This window comes from Lissotriton vulgaris, chromosome 2_1, assembly GCF_964263255.1.
Source record: "Lissotriton vulgaris chromosome 2_1, aLisVul1.2, whole genome shotgun sequence".
NCBI lineage: Eukaryota > Metazoa > Chordata > Amphibia > Caudata > Salamandridae > Lissotriton > Lissotriton vulgaris.
In genome coordinates, this window is record NC_141687.1 from 1,589,201,462 (window position 1) to 1,589,224,812 (window position 23,351).

General features: G+C 40.3%; 1 protein-coding gene across 1 annotated transcript in view; it reads right to left on the minus strand.

Annotated features, from left to right (window-relative positions):
* LRP1B (LDL receptor related protein 1B) overlaps nucleotides 1–23,351 on the minus strand; it is a 3,669,685-nt gene that overhangs the window by 3,645,437 nt on the left and 897 nt on the right. The window lies entirely within an intron of this gene.

A 23,351-nucleotide genomic window follows, 5' to 3' on the forward strand; every position in this document is an offset into this window, starting at 1 on the left:
AATATAGTTAGTCAAAATATCGAATTTTTTAAAATGTCTTAAAAGTAATTGAAAATTATTGAAATAATACATATCATTAACTAAAACATACTTAAAAAACTTAAATAACCTTAAAATAATAAATAAATAATTTATGTAAGTTAAAAAATAAACATACATTTTAAATATTTAATATATATATATATATATATATATATATATATATATATATATATATATATATATATATATATATATATATATATATATATATATATATATATATATATATATATATATGTATTAAATACATATATATATATATATTAACGTAATATTAATTAACAAAATCTATATTTTTAGCGTAGGATAGCAGGATGGTAAAATGTACCATTACCACTCCAGTGAGTGCAACAGTATGGAAGCCGTTGAATAGCGGGAGGGTAAAAAATACTATTCCAACTCCAGAGAGGGCAACAGTAGGGAAAGCGTTGGATAGCGGGAGGGTAAAAATTACTATTCCCACTCCAGTAAGTGCAACAGTAGGGAAAGCGTTGGATAGCGTACGGGTAACAATTACTATTCTCACTCGAGAGAGTGCAACAGTAGGGAGAGCATTGGATAGCGGGAGGAAAAAATTACTATTCCCACTCCACCGAGTGCAATCGTGGGGAAAGTGTTGGATAGCGTAGGGGTAAAAATTGCTATTCCCACTCCAGTAAGGGCAACAGTAGGGAAAGCGTTGGATAGCGTAGGGGTAATAATTACTATTCCCACTCCAGTGAGTGCAACGGTAGGGAAAGCTTTGGATAGCGCAGGGGTTTAAATTACTATTCCCACTCCAGAGAGGGCAACAGTAGGGAAAGCTTTGGATAACGTAGGGGTAAAATGACTATTCCCACTCCGGAGAGTGCAACAGTAGGGAGCGCGTTGGATAGCGGGAGGGAAAAAATTACTATTCCCACTCCAGTGAGTGCAACAGTAGGGAATGCGTTGGATAGCATAGAGGTAAAAATGACTATTCCCACTCCAGTGAGTGCAACAGTAGAGAAAGCGTTGGATAGCGTATGGGTACAAATTACTATTCCCACTCCAGTGAGTGCAACAGTAGGGAAGTAATGATTTAATATTTTAATAAAAATAAATTAAACATCAAATCCAATAAAAAAATAATTAAAATGAATTACCAATTACATCTTATTTAATAAGTAATCAATTATAAATACAAATAAATATTAATTATTACAATGTAATTACCTATTCATAATTAATTAACAACTAATTAATTCTCAATACCAAAAATTAAAAAAATAACAATTAATAATTAATTAACAGTACATTAATTATCAATACACAAAAATAATTGGAATAATTAATTAATTACAATTAAATTACTTCCCACCCTATTCCCCTATAAACCCACAACCGGCTATGAATAATAAAGTAATACAATTAACATAATTATTGATTAATAAATTAATTGCCAATTATTTCAAAGTAATTACCAATTAAAAATTAATTAACAATAAATTAATTATCAATACCAATAAATAAAAATAAATATTTACTCAATTACAATTAAATTACTTCCCACCCTATTCCCTTATAAACCCACAAACGGCTATGAATAATAAAGTAATACAATTAACATAATTATTGATTAACCAATTAATAAAAATGAATTGCCAATTATAAAAAATTAATCACCAATTAAAAGTTCATTAATTATCAATACCAAAAAATACAAAAAATATTTACTTAATTACAATTAAATTACTTTCCACCCTATTCCCCTAAAAACCCACAACCCGCTCCAGAACTAAAACGCAAAATTACATTTAACATAATTAATAATTCCTAAAAATTAATATTTAATTTACTATCATTAAATTTCTTCCCACCCTATTCCCCTATAAACCCACAACCGGCTACGGAATTAAATTATGCAAAAATTAAATAAAATAAAATTCATTACACTTTTAACACATATACTAACATACAGTACACTTTAAAAAAAAACAATATTATTAAAAATTCGATACATTTTAATGCCTATATTATATACTTCGATGTATTGACATCCAATATTACTTACCTGCATTTCAAAATGTGTAACCACTATATTATGCCCATTCGATATTTTGTCCATTCTATATTTTGACTTCGATGTTATATCCATTCGATATTTTTTAATCAATATTATGTCTAGTTACCGGTTGAGGGGGTGAAACCCTACTGAAGCTGCAACCACAATCTCTGTCAGGGTAACTTCACAAGCAAACACCAAATTAACCTGCGCATTAACCCTCTGGTAGCCTGGCACAAGCCGCCAGGCTTAACTTAGTGGCAATTTGCAATAACAAAGTAGAGCACAAGAAATATCCTACGTTAATATAGTGAAACGTAATAGATTATTCGACACCAAAACAACAGAATTTCAATCAATAGAATCCAAGAAAAGCAATGTTAAAGATTACCTGAAAATAGTGCCTAAAAGCATAAATGCAAACTGTGGTTATCTGGTTGTGCCGGACCAGGACAGTCACAAGTTCAGGCTGACTCCAATGGAGTGCGGGCCATATACAGGGACCAAGTTAGGCCCCCTGACCAAACGTTTGCAGAACATTGTGAGAGTCCACATAGAGGATGTGTTGGGCAGCACTGGTTCAGAGTAGGGGCTGCTATGAGTAGTGCTGCATCATCATTGAGGATGCTATCGACCACATAGTAACAGTCTTTCTTGGAGGTCAGAACAGCAGTCCTTCCGAATCTTGCACTGGACCAGCGGTGTACTGAAGAGTAGGGTATGAGGGTCCATTACTTATACATGGTGCAAATTTTAAAGTACGCAATCATTATGGAGGTTTCCACTCCAAGAGGTGCTTTGAATTTCCTGCCTCCCTGCCCTGACCCCAGCTGGTCTGGGGCCACAATATACTAGTGTCAAACGCTTTGTGAATGTGCTCAGGAAGTGTTTTTATGAAGACAAAAAAATAAGAAAAACAACAACTATATTCTTTTTTCTGTAGGCTCACTAGAGCTCTATGAGCTGCCCATTACTAAAGTCATGCATGTAATCATACTCGTATTCATCATGTTTTTATATTTTATACGTATTCATATTTTCTCAATTTGTCTGATTATACAAAATTTCAAAACAGCTTTGTTCATTGATACAAATATACAATTATCCCACTTAGAAATACATGTAATGTTTGTTCTAATATATTGTTACAATTTGAAAATGTATCATATATGTGGAATATTGAGTATACACCCTGAAATCAACCACACAACCATTCTAACATCACACACAACAACACACTAACGCTCTCTCATCACATACATGTTCTACCCAACCACAATTACATATTACGATGGTAATCACAGAGAGAACACTTCAAGAGATATCCGTGAGCATGTTGTATGATGGAATTTCGTAACAATCTGGTCAACACACGTTTTGGTGAATATATTGATTTGTATCCACCTTTGTCAGAACCACCCATTTATATATTTAAAGGTGAGTGGCAGGGAGAACTGTGAACAGAAAACGTGACATCATTTACGGGCTGCCCCAACAGTACACAATTGTTAAATATATGTTTTCATTTATATTAATATCACTCCAGTAGAGCTGGCTACAACTCTACTCAAAGTTGAAAGGCTCTGTCCTGCCTCCACACAAAGCACTTCATATCCCCTGTAGTTAGTCTTCAGCCAGGGTAGGGAAGGAAGGAAGCCTATGGCCTTCAAAAAGAAGCCTCTAGGTTCCACTTCCAAGGAAGCCCCAGGTATAAATATAAGACCTCAGACACCAACTCTTCAAGACAGGCCAAGACCTGCGGATACTCTGCCAAGAAGAAAAAATGCTGTGCTTCTGAAAGGTCTGCTACACTGCTGAACTACTGCTTTGAATGACTACTGCCCTTCTGTGCTACCCTCTAGCCTGGGTGAGAATGACTAGACGGGTATCTTTTGTATTCAGGACACAAGAGTGACTCCAAGAGCTAATTGCTAGCCTCCTGACTAGAGCCTCAGTGACAGAAGGTTTCAACAGCCTTGAACACAGCACCTGGACTCTGCCATCAGTGAGTCCTACCCTGTCAAGTGGTGACACCCCAGTCCTGGACCCTGGGAAGTGGGCTGAGGTTCCTCTGCTAGCCCATCTGTGGATCCAGCAGAACCAATGCATCTTCTCTGCTGCGTGGCACAATCAGAGCAGGACCAACATTGTGTCTCTGCTGAGAGTTTTCTCCAAGTGCAAGGACTCCGTATCAATCTCGAAGCCGGAACTGCCACTCTACAAAGCATTCCAGACACAGGACTTCGCATCCCAAGTCTCTCATTGATGGCAGCCTTGATGACGATGCACCATCACAGCTCCTTGTACCAACCAGAACTCCTCAACTGCGTGATATGTCCTCGACGATGGAGTTTGCATCAAAAGCCCTCATTGATGGAATCCTTGACAATGACATATGACCTCACATTGCAGCTGCTCAGCTTCTCAGAGACCGGCAATTCACCACCGCTAAACGACGTATCCTCGACACAGGAGCTTGTAATGCTTCGCAACTAGGATTTAAGGTACTCTTATTCAGTGGGCATAATTGGGTCCCTGTAGCTGGCCCATGCTCCATCGTAGACAGCCTGAACTTGTGCCTTTGTCCCAGTCCAGCGCGACAACCAGATATTCACAGTTGGCACTTTCTGCTTTTCTGCGCTATTTTCATTTCATTTTTAGTGTTGACTTCAACTTTCCAGCATCAATCAAAATTACAATGTTATCAACTCCTTTGCTCCCTCTTATCTCCTGCCATCCCCTTTTTTGATTTGAGGAGGGCAGAGAGAGAGATGAGTATAACTGCCTGATGTGTCACACAAATGGGACCACCTCCCCTAACCAACATGGCTGCCACTGTGAAGGCTGTGTAACATTACTGCTGCTCATGGAGGACACCATGATCAAATGGAACCCCCAATGACAAGAAAAGTGGTATTTCCTTCTCCAGACAATATCCCACACGGGTTGCCAGAGAGAGTTTGCTGCATCTCCCATCACCAACAGGCTGCATCAGACTTACTCGGAGGCCCTCTGTCTGCTACCGTGAATACAACTCATGGAGCTGAAAAGCTGCTTTATGGACTTTCTCAGTAGGATGGGGTGGGGGGTTTGAGGTCAGCTCATCATGCAGGTTTTAATGGCAAGGTCCTGTGAGAGGACAGTTAAGGCTAAATTCAGTCCGATGTCATAAAGAGGGGTCCTTTCTACTTCCAAAAAAGTTAAACACAAAAAACTGTGGGTGGCAAGAGAAGGATTGATGGGTTTACATATAAATAAAAAGTGAACCGCTCGCTGAAGCTATATGCAATGGAGAAAACTATAGAGCAAACTGACACTGAGAAAGGACCCTCAGTAAGTGGATAGGGCTCACAATCTCCCTCGCAAAGTAATAAGGATGAGCGGTAGGCAGGAGTAGCCCTTAATAATAAACTCCAAGCAGGTCAAACACTAGCACTAGGGCAATAAACCAAGATTTAAAGACCTCCGTGCTGACCATTCAAAACAAAATTGATTTAAATGAGGGCAAATGCAACAATATGGATGGCTGCATTGATTTAGGGAGAGTGAAAGAAAAAACTCTGAACATCCCTCTGACTGTCTCCGTAATTAGATAGGATAACTCAACATTCCCGCTGGAGATAGTAGTAAGATATATCTAGTATTTCTTAGCAAATGGCAATGAGAGTCGACAGAAGAAAATATTCAAAAAGCGAGAGCAGTCCAAGGGGAAAAGCAATAACTGCAATATTGACAAGTAATCAGGGGCTCAGAAAAAGAGATCAATCCTAGCAAACCTTAAGAAAGCTATGAGCAAAGATGAGAAGGCCCTGAGTCAAAACAAGGCATTAATCTATACAGAAGGAGTGTTATCCAGTAAACAGACACAAGTTCAAGTCTACTAGCAAATATGTAAATTAGGCAAAAAGTCAATGGATAATTTAGACTTTGCTTACTACTATCAGCTAGGGGTCTCATGTTGTGAGAAATCCCACAGCAACTTGTAATAAAAACATATTTTCACTCAAAAGAGCTGAATACCATCATGGCATCAATGGAGATCAGGAAAACCCAATGAGGAGGTCAGATTTAGGGTCCAGTGGAATGCTAGAGAGATACAAATCTGCCTCACCTGCAGTGGACATAAGAGAGAAAATCAGAACCAGTAACACAGCCCCCCGCAGCCCCCGCTGTGTGGGGGCCCCCAAGCTCCTGGGTGCCCACTCAGCACAGTACTCTGGCTGAGATCTCGGGATTGAGTCCGGAGGGGGCCTGAGCTCCTAATTGAGCCTGGAATGGGCCCCTTCACATAACTTGCAGAGAGGCCCCCTCAAGTTTTGTTAAGCATGTAATCAGACCTACTACCCTTAACCAAAGAGGACGACACAATTATGCAAGAACACAGGAACCATTCACAGAGTATCCAAATACCATGTGTCCCAGCATGGAACTGGTGAGCTGTATTGATTTTAAGATTAATGAAAGAGTTAATTCTGCAGCAATCAAGAAGAAAACTTCAAAGGTTTCAAGAAATTAAGTTTTCAAGCTTTTCCCAGACATGACATATGATACTTCTATACACCAGAGAGAGCACAGGCAGCTCATACCACTGCATATAGCTGAAGTAATCCAGGCAAATGTAATGCTACCAGCTAGATTTAAAATCCTTCTCAATGGGCATTTATAGTTTTCATCAAAACTGAAATGGCTCAGAAGTGTTCAAAGAAATGTAACCAATCAGCCATTCTCATGGCAAGGCCCAAACTTGCCAGTGATTGAGGGCAATCGGTGCTGTTGCTCATGGTGCAGTGACATGGAGGTGGGTAGGGAGGTGTAGGCCTCAGTGGAGCAGCTACAGCACACTTGTCTAAATTACAACAAAGGTCCCATGTGCTACATAAAGGAATTGATAGGATATTCTAGCTGTTACAAGTAACAGCACTGTAAATATCTTATTTCTTTTCTACATCCACTTATCATTTAGAATAATATTTACAGTTAGTCTGAATCATATTGAAAAAATAAACCTGGATTTATTGTGATTGAATATTTAATGAAAACAACTTGCTGAAATGAAAGAATAGGCATAACTCTGCAAGGTGCCAGGATATAGTGATAATATATCTACTCCAGCAAAATGTATTACAATATTTTCTAATAAATTATTGCAACTGAGAGCTAAGATTACTTGTAAGATAAAACCCATACATATTTTTGTTTTGAATATGAAATAAAGTTAACTTTGAATAGTTCTCAGTGACAAAATGTGCCTTCAAAATGCTTTATAGCAATGGGTCTATGTTTTATTTGTTCTCTATATAAAAGTTGTCAAGTTAACCTGGCGCTATACAATGCAGATAAATGTTTAGCAACAGCACATTGAAAGAGGAAAAACAATGAGAAACAAAAATATATCTTCTTGTTATGTCTCACCTGGGGAGGTGTAGCATTTCGGTGCATACCCAGGTTTACAAGTGCTTCTCAATCCAAAATGCATCAATGTGTAGTTCTCTAGTCTGAATTTATTGTGCACCAATGAGCAAAGTCTGTTCTCCTGCCGCTAACATTATTAAAATGAGTTCCCTTCAGGTGGGTACCTTTTCAGTGGGAAAGGTTCGCTGAAGGTTCTACATCTCAGAATGTCCTGTATCTATGGAGCAAAGTTAAGTCTGTCAGGCCTACATGATGCATCCTTCAGTCCTTCTGAGGGCACTGAGAGGCATATTACCAAGGAACGGCTTTAAAATTATCGCCGCTTTAGCGGCAGCGATAGTGGGCTTGATAATATGCCATAGAGAACTCCAATAGAAGCCCATGTTAACACCAGAACATGGGCTTCTATTGGAATTCTCAAGGGCATATTATCAAGCCCATTACCCCACTTTAAATTCAATCTGAATTAGACCAATCTATGAGGGGTCCTTGACGACATCTAAAAAATATGCAGAGAAGAGCAAGACATCCAAAGCAAGGCTAGAGTGGCTTAATATAGCACTTAGAGACTTAGAGCACTTAGAACCCAAGTTCAAAATATGCCCCTTATTTACAGTTCCCATTCTGTTTTGGCTCACTGGTTAGAGGCGGCAGACCCGGAAGCAGAGGATGGCCCGGGACCAGGGTTCGATTCCCGACGCGGCAGGGTCTTGGGCCATGGTCAGCGGACTCGATAATTCTCGCCTCGGTGCCTACTCTAACCATAGGTTCCATTCAGCAACTCTGGGCAATAGCTCTGGGGCAGCTGTGCGCTTTACAAGTATACGACGACATTTAATGTATATTCCTAAATCCACTTGCCATGCACAGATGAGTAGGGCGGGGATGGAAAAGTCAAGGCTGGTCAAGTGTATATTGTTCACTAGCCTTAGCCATCCTCTGCTGCATGTACATGCAAAGTTCTTAACACCAGGTGGCCTTCAAGCATAACTTTTCTCCCCACACCTTGATGACATAACATGAGTTGAAAAATTAATTTTGTTTTTCCACAATTGTTACTTAATTACAGTAAATAACCACGGTCAGAATCATTTATTCATCCTAGTGTTACTCAATGAGAGCACTACATACCATTTACATGTATATATCGGTAAATGTGAACAGCAATGTTTTTAACTGATGGGTTATTAAGCAACATCAAATAGACAATGACAGCGAAGCTCGAGTTCTCTATGACATCACCTGGAACCCTTCAGTGAAAAACATCCCCATTTTTAATATGTTAGCTCTCTATAATTTTATGTTACATAAACCCCCCTATATTATCAGCAGAGGAATGAGAGGGAGGTGTGCATAAAATGACCTACTCTCTTAGTGGTCCCTACCAATCATCCTCATCAACCTTGATATATCCCTTCTCTCTTCCACCCAAATTGAAATAAAAATACCCCGCTTCTTACCAACCACCCCACCCTCTGAAATCTGACCACCCCCATGCAAATTCAAGTGTAAAAATGTACCTGACCTCCTGCCAACCACACCCACCACCCTTGGTGGCACCCAGTCCAGTTTCTGCCGCAAGCTCGCTCTCCGCTCCCACAGTGAGAGCAGAGATTGACAAAGCACTGATAGGGATGTATGACGGTACAACGCGTACCGTCACAACGCATCCCTTTACCACGCATCCCTTACAACGCAAGTCGTTACCACGACTTGCGTTAGGGGTGCGGATTTCGAATAGTATAATTTACTATTCTAACACCAGTCCCTGTGGACCCTAGGGAAGGTGTTGGTATAGTAAATTAACTATTTTTAAACCTTTAGCGCCCTCCAGCTCAAGTCGTGGTAACGACTTGCGTTGTAAGAGATGCGTGGTAAAGGTACTGCGTTGTAAAAACTTCGAGGTAAACAATGTTTACCCACTGATAGTGGCTCTGTGAACGCACTTGTCAGGCTATTTGGTATTTTCAGGGTGGGTTTGCAGAGACCTGTGCGAAAAGGGGAGAAGGGAGTTGGTGCACCCACAGCACCAGCTGTATTCTCCCACCTGCCTTGGGTACATGGATACCAGGGAGAAGTAAAAAGGCAGGTGAACCCGCCAACTTCCACTACACTGCCACACTATATTCTCTACACACTTGGGCTAGATGATGGAACAACGTTGAAGTGAGTGTGTTTCCTTGTGACGTCACAGCAGTCGGGAAATCATTTGGTCATCCACTGTAATGATATCACTGCAGTAAACAAACGGATTTCGATATGGTTACCCACAATAACAGCTTTATGTCCAAGCCAAATATAACATGACCCATCTATGTTCATTGCCAATTTGTATTCTGTGCTGATGCGGTTATGAGAAGCAGGCTAAAAAAGAAAACAGATATTTCATAGTGTTCTCATACAATTTAAAAGTACTCCCCATTGTAGGATAGGGGCATCAACATTTAGATTACAGGACTAGACCTATGTCAGTTGTTAGACATAACAACATACTCCGTAAACAATCTCCTTTTGGAGACTTAATTAAATGGAAGTCATGTGGGTATCCTGAAAAACTGGCGTGGGTTCAGACCTTTGTGGACCAGCATTGCTCACTCCTGATATTTGCTATGAATCTAATTAATTAGGAAGGTGTACATAGAGTACTGCTGAACATTACACAAACAACTCAATCTTTTAACTAACTCGGTTCCACTGTAAATAGGACCAACACGTCCAAGTATATTAAACTGTTTCTTGTTTACTAAAACTAACACATATTTAAATATGTTTTCCAAAAAATATAATGACATTGATTCCAAAAGGTTCCGTAGAGTAAAGCTGTCACGTGCCATTGTCCTTCCTAGCATGCAATTTCAATGCAAATATATTTGAGTCCCATTATGCACTGTCATTGAAAATAACCAAACACATTGAAGAGACAATCATTCCACGATTCGCGATCACAAAAATTAAAGATAAAAGGCATAGACTGTGGAAACAACACTTAAACAGGAGCTGACAAAAAAAGTGTTAATTTTCATATCATTCAAAGGAAAACATGCGGAGTATGATGAATTATATGGCATAAACATACTTGACACCTTTGTTTTCGAATATATAAACACAGGCAATAACAACATCTCTTTTAATTTGCAAAGCTATTATTTTCAACCATAAGGCCCATAAAGCATTCCCTTAAAAGCATTTCATTGATATCCAGAAGCTAAAATCATTTTCGGTCTATAAACACTTTCGACATAAATTAATAGAAAATTGGATGTTGAAGTATAGTGCACAAGCTTGCCGCATTCTGGTCTACTAATTAATTATGTTCTTGTTAGATTTTTATAGAGCATGTGCATTACAAGCTCCCCATATGTTCCACCTAATTGTATTTTTATAAGGAAAATGTACCAAGTCAAGAGAATGCACATCTGGAAAACTGTAAAAGCACCATGACCATCAAAACTTAGTTGAAGTTTTGTTAAATTAACTTTTCAGTGAAATGGGCTTAAATTGCCTCTGATCAATGTTAGATACCTCTGGGGAATCAAAGGGAAAGGTTTCCTGCGGAAATATATTCAGATGTCAGATTATTGAAAAATAGCTCTGCATTTTATTTAATACGTGTTGATCCTGAGTTCAAATCAGGACGGGCAAAAGAAAAAACGTTAAATTATCCTCCATAACTTCCGAGCTAAGAAATCTGTATTTATACGCGGTGCTATTTAACTTCTTCTGTACTACCACATCTCTGACCAGTCTGTGTTAAATAACGGAGGTAAGCACCTTTTTAAATAGCAACTCGAGCCAGGGTTTATATGATTAGGTAGGAAATTGGCGCCTCCACCTTATGTACGCCAATCACCTTCTAACTTATCTTGGACGGTGCCAACAGGGAGGGGTTAACCCAGAACCCCCCAAGCCCTGATGACATTGACATAAAATGTGAGAGGCAATGAAACATGTCAGCCATTCAATTAAGATGGTCTAAACGTGCCGTTCTTTTTAATCTGAGTGTGGGTACTGTGAGAAAGTGCCATCTTTCGTGCATTGGTTCCCCCCACTTTTTGCTGAACTGATGATGCGCCTTGAATGAGTGTGCCTGGCCTCCTGCCAACCAGGTGCCCAGGGCCTGTGTTCCTTCCCTAAAAACTGTGTTGAAACTAAAACCCAATTGGCATCTCTGGCCACCTGTCAGCCCCTAGTAAATGGTACCCTAGGTACCCAGGGTGTGGTGAACAGAGAAGACCCCTAAGGGCTGAAGCACTTATTGTGCCACCCTTAGGGGCCCTGTACCCTGACACCCACACACTGCCTTTTCAGGCTGAGTGTCTAAGTACAGAACTAAACAAAGAGTCAACATGGCAAACATCCCTGTGTGCCATGCCCACAAAACCCACTGCCCTGGCATTCATCAGTCACCCCTCTAGCTGGGTTCCCTATGCCAGTGGTGTGGGCACAGGTGCATGTGCCCTGTGCCCCTACAGTACCCAGGGCCATTCCTGGGCACTGTAAGTGCAGTAATGCCATTTAGAGTGTATGGTGCCGGGAGGTTGTCAATACGAACTCCACAGCACCATAATGGCTACACTGAAGACTGACAAGTTTGATATCGAACTTCTCAGCACATTAAACCTACACTGATGCCAGTGTGGTATTTAATGTAAAATGCACTACAGAGGACATCTTAGAGATGCCCCCTGAAACCTAACCTACAATCCACGTCTTGTCTGAGGGGCCGCCTAGGCTGCCACACAGTAGACATGTTGCTGGACCCCTGGGTGGAGAGCCCTCGATCTCCTGGGCCTGCAACAATGTACATACTGGGACGAGGTGCCAAGCCTTCTCCCCAGGATGGGCAGGGGAAGCATCAAAGGCATTCTGCCCTTGTGTGCTTCTCCAGACCATTTTCTGTACTTAGCAACTGCCCCCAAAAGGTTCTGACCCTCACTCTGGTGGGAAGACTAGCGGGAATCCCTTCGTCAGGAAGGGGGGTGTGCCAACTCCACCCCTCAGGTGGGAGAGGCGAGGTGAAGCACAACCCCTGGCCATCTTGAAGAGGGGGAGCCCTGCCCAATCACAGCTAGGCTCCTGCCCCCCTCCCACAGGAGAGGAGCATGCTAGGGGGTGTACCCACCCCTGCCCTTGCCCTACCCGTAACGCCCCTAAATTTAGTATTTAGGGGCACCAAGAACCTTCCTTCCTCAGATCCCAATTTACAAAAACAAGAGGACCAAGAAACATGATGACCTGCCGTACAGCTGCTACAAAAGGACGATGCCCACTGACTTGGCCCCAGAACACCACAGGCCTGTTGATCCTTGAACCTGCTCCTGCGAAACTCTGTGGTACAAAAGGGGGTGGTGATGGACGGAGCATCTGAATCAATAAAACACTCACACCCAGTCAAAAGATCTGGGTTTAATCCATCACCGTTCTTTAGCCCAGTCTGCCACCCCAGACATGGCTTGGCAGTTCGGGCTGGACTGTTCCCATGAGGCACAGGGTCAAACTGATTTGCATATAGCCATGTCTGAACTGGGGTGGCCGAGTGGGCTAAAGAACGGTGATGGATTAAACCTAGATCTTTTGACTGGGTGTGAGTGTTTGATTGATTCAGATGTTCCGTCCATCACCACCCCCTTTTGGACCTGCGAAACTCTGGCGTCTCCAGCGGACAGCAACCTCGACAACCCTAGAGGACCTGCCTGCCTTGAACCTTCGAAAAGACTAGGACTCCCATTAGCAGTGGTTCTGCTCCAACAGCAATACCCCTGGTGCCAGCCAGGAACCGCGAACTCAGCCCACTCTGCACCCACCAAGCCCGGCCTGTGCCTCAGTGATCCAAGACCCCCGAGGATGTCCCCCTGGTGACTGGGACCCAAAGTCCAGTGCCCAAAGACCCTCCTTGATGATCCAGACAACGCCTGCAGCCTCAGAACCAGTGACACCTCCTGGTGGATTATTTTGTTCTCTCTTTTTTATGTTATGGGTGCATAAAAGACTGGTACTTGTTGACTGCCTATGCTGGTATGACGTGTTCTGATAATGGTTATTGCTTTTCTTCTTCTCTCCATCTGTTTTGATTGCCACATATAGTTTGACATTATGGTCTGTATCTCCTCACTAAAAAAAACAATGTTTTATATACTTAACTTTATATAAACTTTATATAAATGTTTATTTTTAAACTAAAATATATATGACAAAAATGTTATAAATATACAATAAAATTTGATGTCCTTAATTAAATGATTATAATATGTGACATGTTCATTCTTTAAAAAATATAATGAATGCTATTATCGGTTACAAACATACAACTAACTAATTTTCTATTATATTTCTAATCACCAACAATGCTAATCAATACAATTAGGCAAACTATTTATACTACATACAAATAAAATTAAAATTAAAGCTTTCAGACTAAAATTATAAAATTAAATAAACACACATAAATCATTTTTTAGAAAGTTTTAGACATTAAAGGGAAAGCATTTGCTAAACCCACTTCAATATAACCATATTGGTGAAAGGTGTTAGACACTAAATGGGTGACATTTACTATTCCCACTCCAATGTAAACTAATTTGTGGAGGGCATTATACACATTTACTATCCCTTCTCCAATCTAAACCAATTTAGGGGAGGTGTTTAAATACTGAAGAATTTACTATCCGACCCATGCACTTCTTACCATCCTAATCCCTTAGTCAACAACCCACCTCCCCCTACTCCATATTCCTCGTCATTCTAGGTACTAACAGAATTCCCTCCTCTCACCACCATCCGCTCCTGCCCTCCCCACCAAAACAACCCCAAACCACTCACTTGCATGCTTGTTAATTTTCGTTCTGCCGTTCAACACGCCACTGAAATCTCCAAATCTATCCCTAGCGAATCAATTGACATTGCGTTCCTCACAGAAACCTGGCTCAATGACCATTCAATGAGCATGCCTGATCTACTTTCGTCCCCCGGATACTCTATCCTCAGAAAAGACAGACCTGATAGAACAAGGGGGGCTGGCCATAATCTTCAAAAGTGAACTTAAGCTCTCCCTTGTGAACCACTCTAGCCACTCCACCTTCGAATACCTTGAAGCTGAACTTAAAGTAGAAGATACTCACCCTATTCGCTTACATACTATCTATCACCCTCATGGTGATCCTCACCCCTTTATTGACAAACTTTCTGACTTGATGACACGAGCTTCAACGTCCAACTCAAAAAATCTTTTCCCTGGAGCCCTTAACATCCACTTCAATGACTCCAATGATCCCACTACCACCCTCTTCACCAACCTTCTCGAGACCAATACCTCAAACAAATATGTCAGTCTCCCACCCTCACCAAAGGAGCCATCTTGGATGCTATCATTACCAACAATGACTTGGCCTTCCTGACCAACATCTCCCCCATTGACTGGTCCGACCACCACCTCATATTGTTCACCATTGCTATCACACCCCCTCCTCTCCCCTTTAAACAAACTAAAACAATCAAATGGACCAGAAATCTAAAATGTGTCCCTCCTGATGAGCTTGAGTCCAAACTCCAAGCACAACTGCTCCTCATTCCTCCCTCACAAAACGCAAATGAGCTTACAGAGCACATTAATCAAACTGTCCCGGATGTCCTAGACCAATTGACTCTCCTAACCTAAAACTCTAAGAAACGTTCCTTCAAAATCATGGTTTAACGTAGAACTTAACAACGAAAGACGCTCATTAAGCCTTACGGAAAGAACCTGGAGACAGCAGCCCTCCCACTCTAACCTGACACTCCTCAGATCAGCTAGATCTACATATAAAAAACACATTTTTAATGAAAAGGCATCCTTCTTCTGCACGCAACTCGATCGGGCCAAAAACAGACCTAGAGAACTCTTCAACATTATCCGTCAACAAACCTCCTCAGCTCCGCCTAACCAGACGGCCCCAACCGCTAGATGTGATGAAATTGCCCTCTTCTTCTCTGAAAAAATTGCCAAAATAGATCAATCCTTCCACGCTTTGCTGATCCCAACCAACCCCCTACTTACTCCTGACATTTCCTCTAAATGACACCCCACACTCCTGACACCCCTGAAATCCCCTCTACTCTCCCGCTTCCTCACTTCACCCTAACCCCTCCTCTCATATTTCTTCTCCTATTACCACCCTAAACCACCCCTCACACCCTTCCACCACTACTCCTCTCATACCCATGCACCTAAAATCACGACCAAAAAACAATGCCTCCTTGCTAAATTTCCTCCCTGTGACTGAGCCTGTAGTCCACAGCATCATTGATAAACTAAAGCCATCCTCCCATACCAAAGACCCCCTCCCTTCTAACTTTGTCCAAGACCTAAAGCACATCATTGTCCCATCCTGGACCACAATCATCAACACCTCCCTAGCTACTTCAAATGTCCCTAGATCCTTTCAACTGGGTTCAATCTCCCCCATTATTAAAAACACTAATGCTGATCCTAATGACTTAAACAATCTCGCCCCATCACTAACCTCCCCCTACTTTATAAAGCCCTCGAAAAATGTGTCTTGCTCTAATTAGACAAACACATCGAAAAATTCAATCTTCTGGACACCTTACAATCAGGCTTCAGAAAAGGCTGCAGCAATGAAAGTGCCATGCTTAACATTGTTGACGACATCCACCACTCCCTTGATAATGGCGAGACCTGCCTACTTATCCTCCTTGATCTCTCCGCTGCTTTTGACACAGTTAACCACTTTGCCCTACTTAATGTTCTTAAAGATCAAATCGGCCTTAATGGTACTACCTACAAATGGTTCTTCGCCGATCTTCAACATCGAACCCAGCAAATTAAAATACAAGACTGTCTATCTAACCCCACTTGGGTCTCCCTAGGAGTCCTCCAGGGTTCTATTCTCTCTCCCTCTCTCTTTAACCTCTTTATGGAACCCCTCACCCTCATTCTTAAACAAGCTGGTATTAACTACCACCTTTATGCCGACAACACCCAACTCTACTGTAAGATCAAAACCCACGCTGACATCTTTCACCTTAATAACACCCTTACTACAATCCAATCCTCAATCATCTCAAACTAAACCCTCCATAAACTGAAATCATTCTCTTCTCCCCTAAAAACAACCCTCTCCCCATTCAAACCTGGATCTCTGATTTCAATGCCCTCAACTGCTCTCTCTCCTTGTCCAACTCAGTAAAATCTCTTGGTATCTCCATCAACAACAGTCTCAACCTCAATGTCCACATCAACAATTCGGATAAAGGAGCCCTCCTCACTCTCCGTCATCTCAAGAAAATAATTCCTTTTCTCTCAACTGAAGTCTTTAAATTAGTAGTTCAATCCCTGGTCCTTTCACAAATTGATTATGGCAATCCCATCCTCACCGGAATCCCGAAGGTCCACCTAGCTCCACTCAAATCTGTACTTAATCTTGCTACCAGGCTCATCACCGACTGTAAGCGGTTCAACCACATTTCCCCAGCCCTCAAAACTCTCCAATGGCTCCCCATCAGAGGCAGATCCGCCAACAAAAATGCATGCATCACTCACAAAGTCCTCCACCAAAATGCTTCCTCATATCTTGCTAATAAACTCTGCAAAGCGTGCAGCACACAACCTCTGAGAAGCACTAACGCTCTCCTCCTACTCCCACCCCTGCTAAAAAAGAAGTCTACACAATCCAGACTCTTCTCCCGAAATGCTCCCAACATCTGGAACGCCCTCCCTAAAGACCTATGATGTAACCCTGCCTAATCCAGCTTTAAAAAAGACCTCAAAATGCACCTCCTCAACAAAGATTGGGGATCTTTACCTACACTTTATAACTCGAGGTACTTAACTCTTTCTCTGTCTAGCTATTTACATGATTTGTATAATCTCAAGCTGCTCTTTCTTCAGTTTTTTTACCTGCTGTTATTCCATGATGTTGTTATTTTGTGTTACTGTTACTTGCTCGGTCATATAAGTGCTCTGAAATTTTACTATTTCATGATGCTGTAATTTGTTTCTGACCACAACTAGCTTTTTCATGTAAAGCGCTCTGATACCTCCGGGTCCAGCCAGTGCTATATAAAACCTCTAAAATAAATAAATAAAATGTTATTCTCACTCTAATCTAAACCAATTTTAGAATGGTGTTGGACACTAAAGAGTTGAAATGTACAATATCCACTTCAATGTAAAATATTTTAAAAAAGGTAATACAAATTAACCATTTTAAACGCGCAATTAATAATCCACACTTGCACACTACTGTTTACTATAAAATTAAATACAACTTTATTTAAAAACACATTAGCCAAAACTATAAACCTATAAATACGGATTTAAATATTAAAATATATAACTAGTATTTTTATTATGAATAATATATAGCTTATTCTTTACAGTATCTGCTACCATTCCTAAATGTATAACTATAAATGAAAAATGAAAATTCTAATCCAAAATTAACTATCATAAAATGTCTTTAAATACATTTTATATTAGAAAACATTAAAAATATTTGTATAAATAGTTTTTGTTTTAAGACAAAAAATAAAATTATTTCTTCAAATTGAAATACTATTTTGCAATGAATTATAAATGATTAAAATTGTATAAAAACATCTCTAAATATTTTACTTTATTAAAGAAGCTGTTATATATTTTTTACATTTTAATGTTTTTTATCGATTTGTTTTTCATAACAATTATTAACACAAATGTTAATTTTAAATATGGACTTTTTAAAACTACCCCCACCCTTATGCTGTTAGTAAGAAAAAAGCAGTAATTATATATATATATATATATATATATATATATATATATATATATATATATATATATATATATATATATATATATATATATAATATTTTACCAATTTCATAACTAATAAATTATCTTACTAAAAACACAAATAAAAAATATTAAACATATACAATTAAAGACACTATAATAAATTACCTACTAATTAACACATACATGCTATCACTTACAACTATATTTACTACATCAACAATATTAAAAACAACACAAAAAAATATATTTTTTCCTTTGATATTCCTGGCAACAATATTTTTGATATCCCAATATTTGTGTATCACAATAGTTTTTTCCAGATATTTTGTCCAAACACCCATAATAGAGATTGCCAGCTGGACTTGGCCTTAGGCCTGTGCCTTTCCCATTGCAAGGGGGAAGCACAGCTTTGTGTCACGTTTGGCTGTGTGCTTTATGGGTTGACCACAATGAAAAAAGTTTTTCAAGTACATAAAGTGTAACATGTGGATATGGTCCTATATTCCTATCTCTGGGTTGTGATGATACATACAAATCCCTCAGCCTTCTGACTTGTGGTTGTGATGTCCTCTAAAGCACTGAATATAAATATTGGACCACTTTGCTCAGTTACCCATTTTGTATCTTCTCTCCCTCTCTTTAGCTTTGTAAATTGCATCAGATTCCCTCCATGGCAATATAGTCCCTTAATGCATGGCTACCTGATATGTATACAAATTACTGTTTGTCTTTCATCGGTGTTTTGAAGACCATGAATGATGCATGCTGGAGAACACCTGCTTGGCTCCTCTAAGTTCAATCATAAATTCTGGATCCTAACTCATGAAGGAGTACTCACTGAGAGCTAAAAATATTTTCCAATTAAATACCTATGTCTTCATATTATTTCTTACCAACCAGTTATTGTCTGAATATATTGACGTTGGAACAACCTGTTCGATCTTGGTATCTCAGGTGATTGAACACCACAATCTGAAGTGTTACTTGTAAACAGACAAGAAGTAGATCAATAAATGGCTGGAACATTAAAAAGTGTTGATAGGAAGTCTTTAAATCTTGGAAGAACATCTTTAAAGGTTGGTTGAATAACTTTAAGAACTACCTGGACCACAAAAGCACCAAGACCAGATTATGAGTTGGGCAGTGGTCTCTTGCCTTAAGTATTACGATGTTCCTGATGGTGTTGAATGTTTTTTTCATATTTGGCAATACATGTGTGTTTTATTTGACTGCACAAGTTTTGAATGTACACATATGCATGGCATATGTGACAAAATACCTACTACCCTTAACTGAAGTCTGGACCATATATGCTCAGTCCAGTCAATAGGTTAATGGTACAAAATAGAATTACCTGTATTTTAAAGCCAAAAGGGTTGTTTCTGCGCGCTCAAGATGCTGCTTTGATGGGGTAACCTGGAGGAAGGTGTACACATACATTGGAGACTCAAGGGAAGGAATGGAAATGGGTGAGTATGAACCCCAAAAACGTCATTTCCGATGACTCGAAGCAGACGGTCCTGCCGCCATAGTTGGCTCATCAGAAAGCCAACTTGTGATTTGGGCGGCAATGAAACTTCTCTATACCGTGCTATGATAGCTGCTTTCCCCTGACTAATGGTGCAGCGATTAGCAAATGGCGGTTGGTGGTGCTCCAAAAGTTTTTCAAACAGCAATTCAACAACATTGCAATATGGCAGGCGGACCACTTAGTCGGCAGCTGTATTTCCAACACGGACACAATGGTGGTGGTGGGACTGCCAAACTCGTAATCAGGCCCTAATTGAGAGAAAGGGACTTCTGTCTTCATGAACCCTAAACAAAAAGTTTGATACTAGGATTACCAGTGAAAAAAGTATTTTGTTCTATTCCTCACATCCCTGTGTTCCTTTTGCTACCCAAATACTGAATGATATTATCTCTAGCCTCATTTTCAACTCATTCCAAACATAGGGATTTATTAGGATTGGGGTCGGACCGTTACTGACACTCCGTCGGTGGCAGTCTGACCGACATCCAGCAGAGTGGTCAGACCACTGCCGTATTGTTGGAGGAACTGGCCGATCCTTCTGAGGGGCTCAAAGAACCTGTTGTGGCATTGGTCAGATCGTAATCCCTACATTTGGATTATGTGCCTGCGCAGGGCACTGCCGTAAGGATTACAATGTCTTTTTACGAAAGCCTTTCCATGGTCGTCCAACTGCCACGAAAAGGCTATCAGAAAGGGACTTTGGCGGCAATGGTAGGGTCCCCGTCTTTGTGGGTGTCTGCTATGGGTCCCGGGGAGCTACCTATGGTGCCCAACTAAACATCCATACCCCATGTGCCAGGCACTACATGGTGTCTGGCACACAGTGAAACATACCTTTTTCCATTGTGGCTTGCGCTGGAGCCCTTTTCAGGCTGCAGCACAAGCTGCAATAGAAAAAGCCCTGATTCCTACACGGTGATGGATCATAATTCAGTGGGTGGGACCGTTGACAACTTATTGGTTGGTCCCAATAAAGCAGTTTGACGCTCGTCCGACTGCCATCGTAATTGGGCCCTTAGTACTCAAAATGGGCTGACTACATGCATTTTGAGAAACTACCTCTTCCAAAAATTCTACAAAATACCATACACATAAACTTGATTTTTGCTTTCTGGGCCAGTTTTCTTTGATAGCATCCTTCCTCCTTCAAGGGTTTGTTTTGTGTTTATTAGTGCAGAAGATAGACAATTGTCCCTCTTTTTGAAAAGTAAGACCTTGGAATGGAATGGAATTTGGCTACTTTTAGTGGAATAAAGGATAACACTCTAAGAGATTGTGATTTCCTAAATGTGATTCTTCCCAAATCGCAATTAGGAAATCGAAACAAGTCTGAAACAGAAAGGTGGAAAAATCACTGATTACTATTTTAGGAAGGCAACATCCAGGCATGCTGGTTAGGGTGCACTATGCTTTCACTGGGGCATGTACAGAGAAATTAGCATCAGGAATTTTCTAATAGGGAAGGGGAAACATTTTCCACAGGTAAGGAAGTGGCCAGTTCTTTTATATTTAAATGCGGATGCCACAGTATTATTATCAAGAAGAGCAAGTGGCGTTCAATATTTGATTGTCTCTTTAATCACTTCATGAAGAATTTAGAGTTAAATATTAACCAAACAAAATCTTATTCAGGGACAGTGGGCCCACGGCCACAACAACTAAAACCCATTTGATAGATTGTTTAGAAGTTGATAGAGTACCTCACTTTACCTTCTTGGGTTGCCATAAGCAGACTCACTGGAATGGAAATATCTCCTCACTATCAGATCTCAGCAAATGCTCAGATCATCTGAAGCAGTGAAGAGATTTGCTGCTAAGAAATGAGAAAAACGAGTGAGGCCCATTTTGGAAATCTACAGGACATAGTGTTTCACAGTGGGAAGTTATGGAGTCAGGGCTATTGGGGTATATCAACCTGTACCCCTATCGATTATCGAAAATGAGTTTTTACATTGGCTCATGGCATTCCATAAATCTACCTCTAACTTTATCCACCACAAGAAGACCAGGTTGCCTTTTATTTCTTTGGAAGTCACTCCATCATGTTATGGTTTTCAAATTGGGCTAAAATGGAAACTGCCTTCTAAAAGGCTGTGTTAAAGGTTTTCTTAAAGTTAGATAATGTTCTAGGTATCCCCTGGCTTAAATATGTGAAGCAAACATTTAGGATTTGGGAGTGCCAGAACGATTTGATTAGTCAGTTGGCATGAATGGGGCAGTGAAATGTAAAATAGTGGTTAAGCAACATAAGCACTATGAGAGAGAGCAGTCGGCCAATGCGTTAGGCTCTCCAGTGGAAAGGGATTACTTGACCCTGGTTGTAGTGTTAAAAATTCAGTTTTACTATTACATTGTCAGAAACACACAGTTTGGATTTTATTTTCCCAATTAGGGCTGAACCTTTTGCGCTTTCTTTTTACTTTACCTGTTACTTGTTCATGGGTGAAAACATTGCCCTCTTGCTCTTGTGATAATCTATCAGCACAAAGAACTTTACACATTTTGCTACTTTGAACATTATATTACTGAGTACGGTTCTGGTACATATATTTGACTGTTTTTATTATCATTATGTACTGTATTTATTGTTTGTTTTCTTTTATGGCATGCTCGTAGCCAAATAAAGAAGGACTGAATGACTGTCTGACCTCTTCCAAATAAACTACAAAATGTCATCAAACACATAAACTTGGTTATTGTTTTCTGGGCCTGTTTCTTATAATATCAACCTTCCTCCCCTCAGGCTTGTTTTGTGTTGACAAGTGGAATTCAGCAAATTTTAGAGGAATTACCCACTTCACTGCGGGGCAAATTCTGCCGCGTGCGAGGGGTGGCGGGGTTGGGCGTGGCGCTCCCGTTCTCTGGACTGCTCCAGGACAAGATGGCCACGAGCGGTCCGAACTATGCCCACTGATTAATTCTCTCGTACAGGCGGGGAATTAATACTGTGTGGCCGGAGCGGGAACGTTCGGACGGCTCCCGGCCGACATGAGTACACGCCTACTGTGACTCATGGCGGCCGGGAGCCGTCATGAGCACTCAACGAGTTAACGTTTATATTCTAAGGGGCATATGTAGAAAACATAGGGATTGTGATTTCCTAAATGTGATTCTTACTGAATCACAATTCCTAATGTATGAAAAGTCTGAAATAGGGTAGCAAATCGGCCTACCTCACGAATATTAATAAGGTAGGTTGAAGTTTGAGACCTATAAGGGTCTGCAGCCATCACAGTCATGGTGACCTGCTGGGATCAGCAGACCACCATGTCTGTGATTGCTTTTTGATATAAAGCATTTTTTCATTTTGAAAGCCAGACAGTTTTCCTTAACGGAAAACGGGATGCTTTTCAAAGTATTAAATGAAATATTCAAGTTTCATTTTATTCTTTGCAAATATTTGTTTAAAGATTCACAAAGGTGAAGGGGTCATTATTTGTGAATGGTTACCACCACCTTTGAGGTGTTGGTAAAAAAATGAAAATTTGAGACCATAATTTAGTCCTAAAACATTCATAAATAGCACTGCAATTCGAAATTTGGAAGGGACACCCTACACACAACCGTTC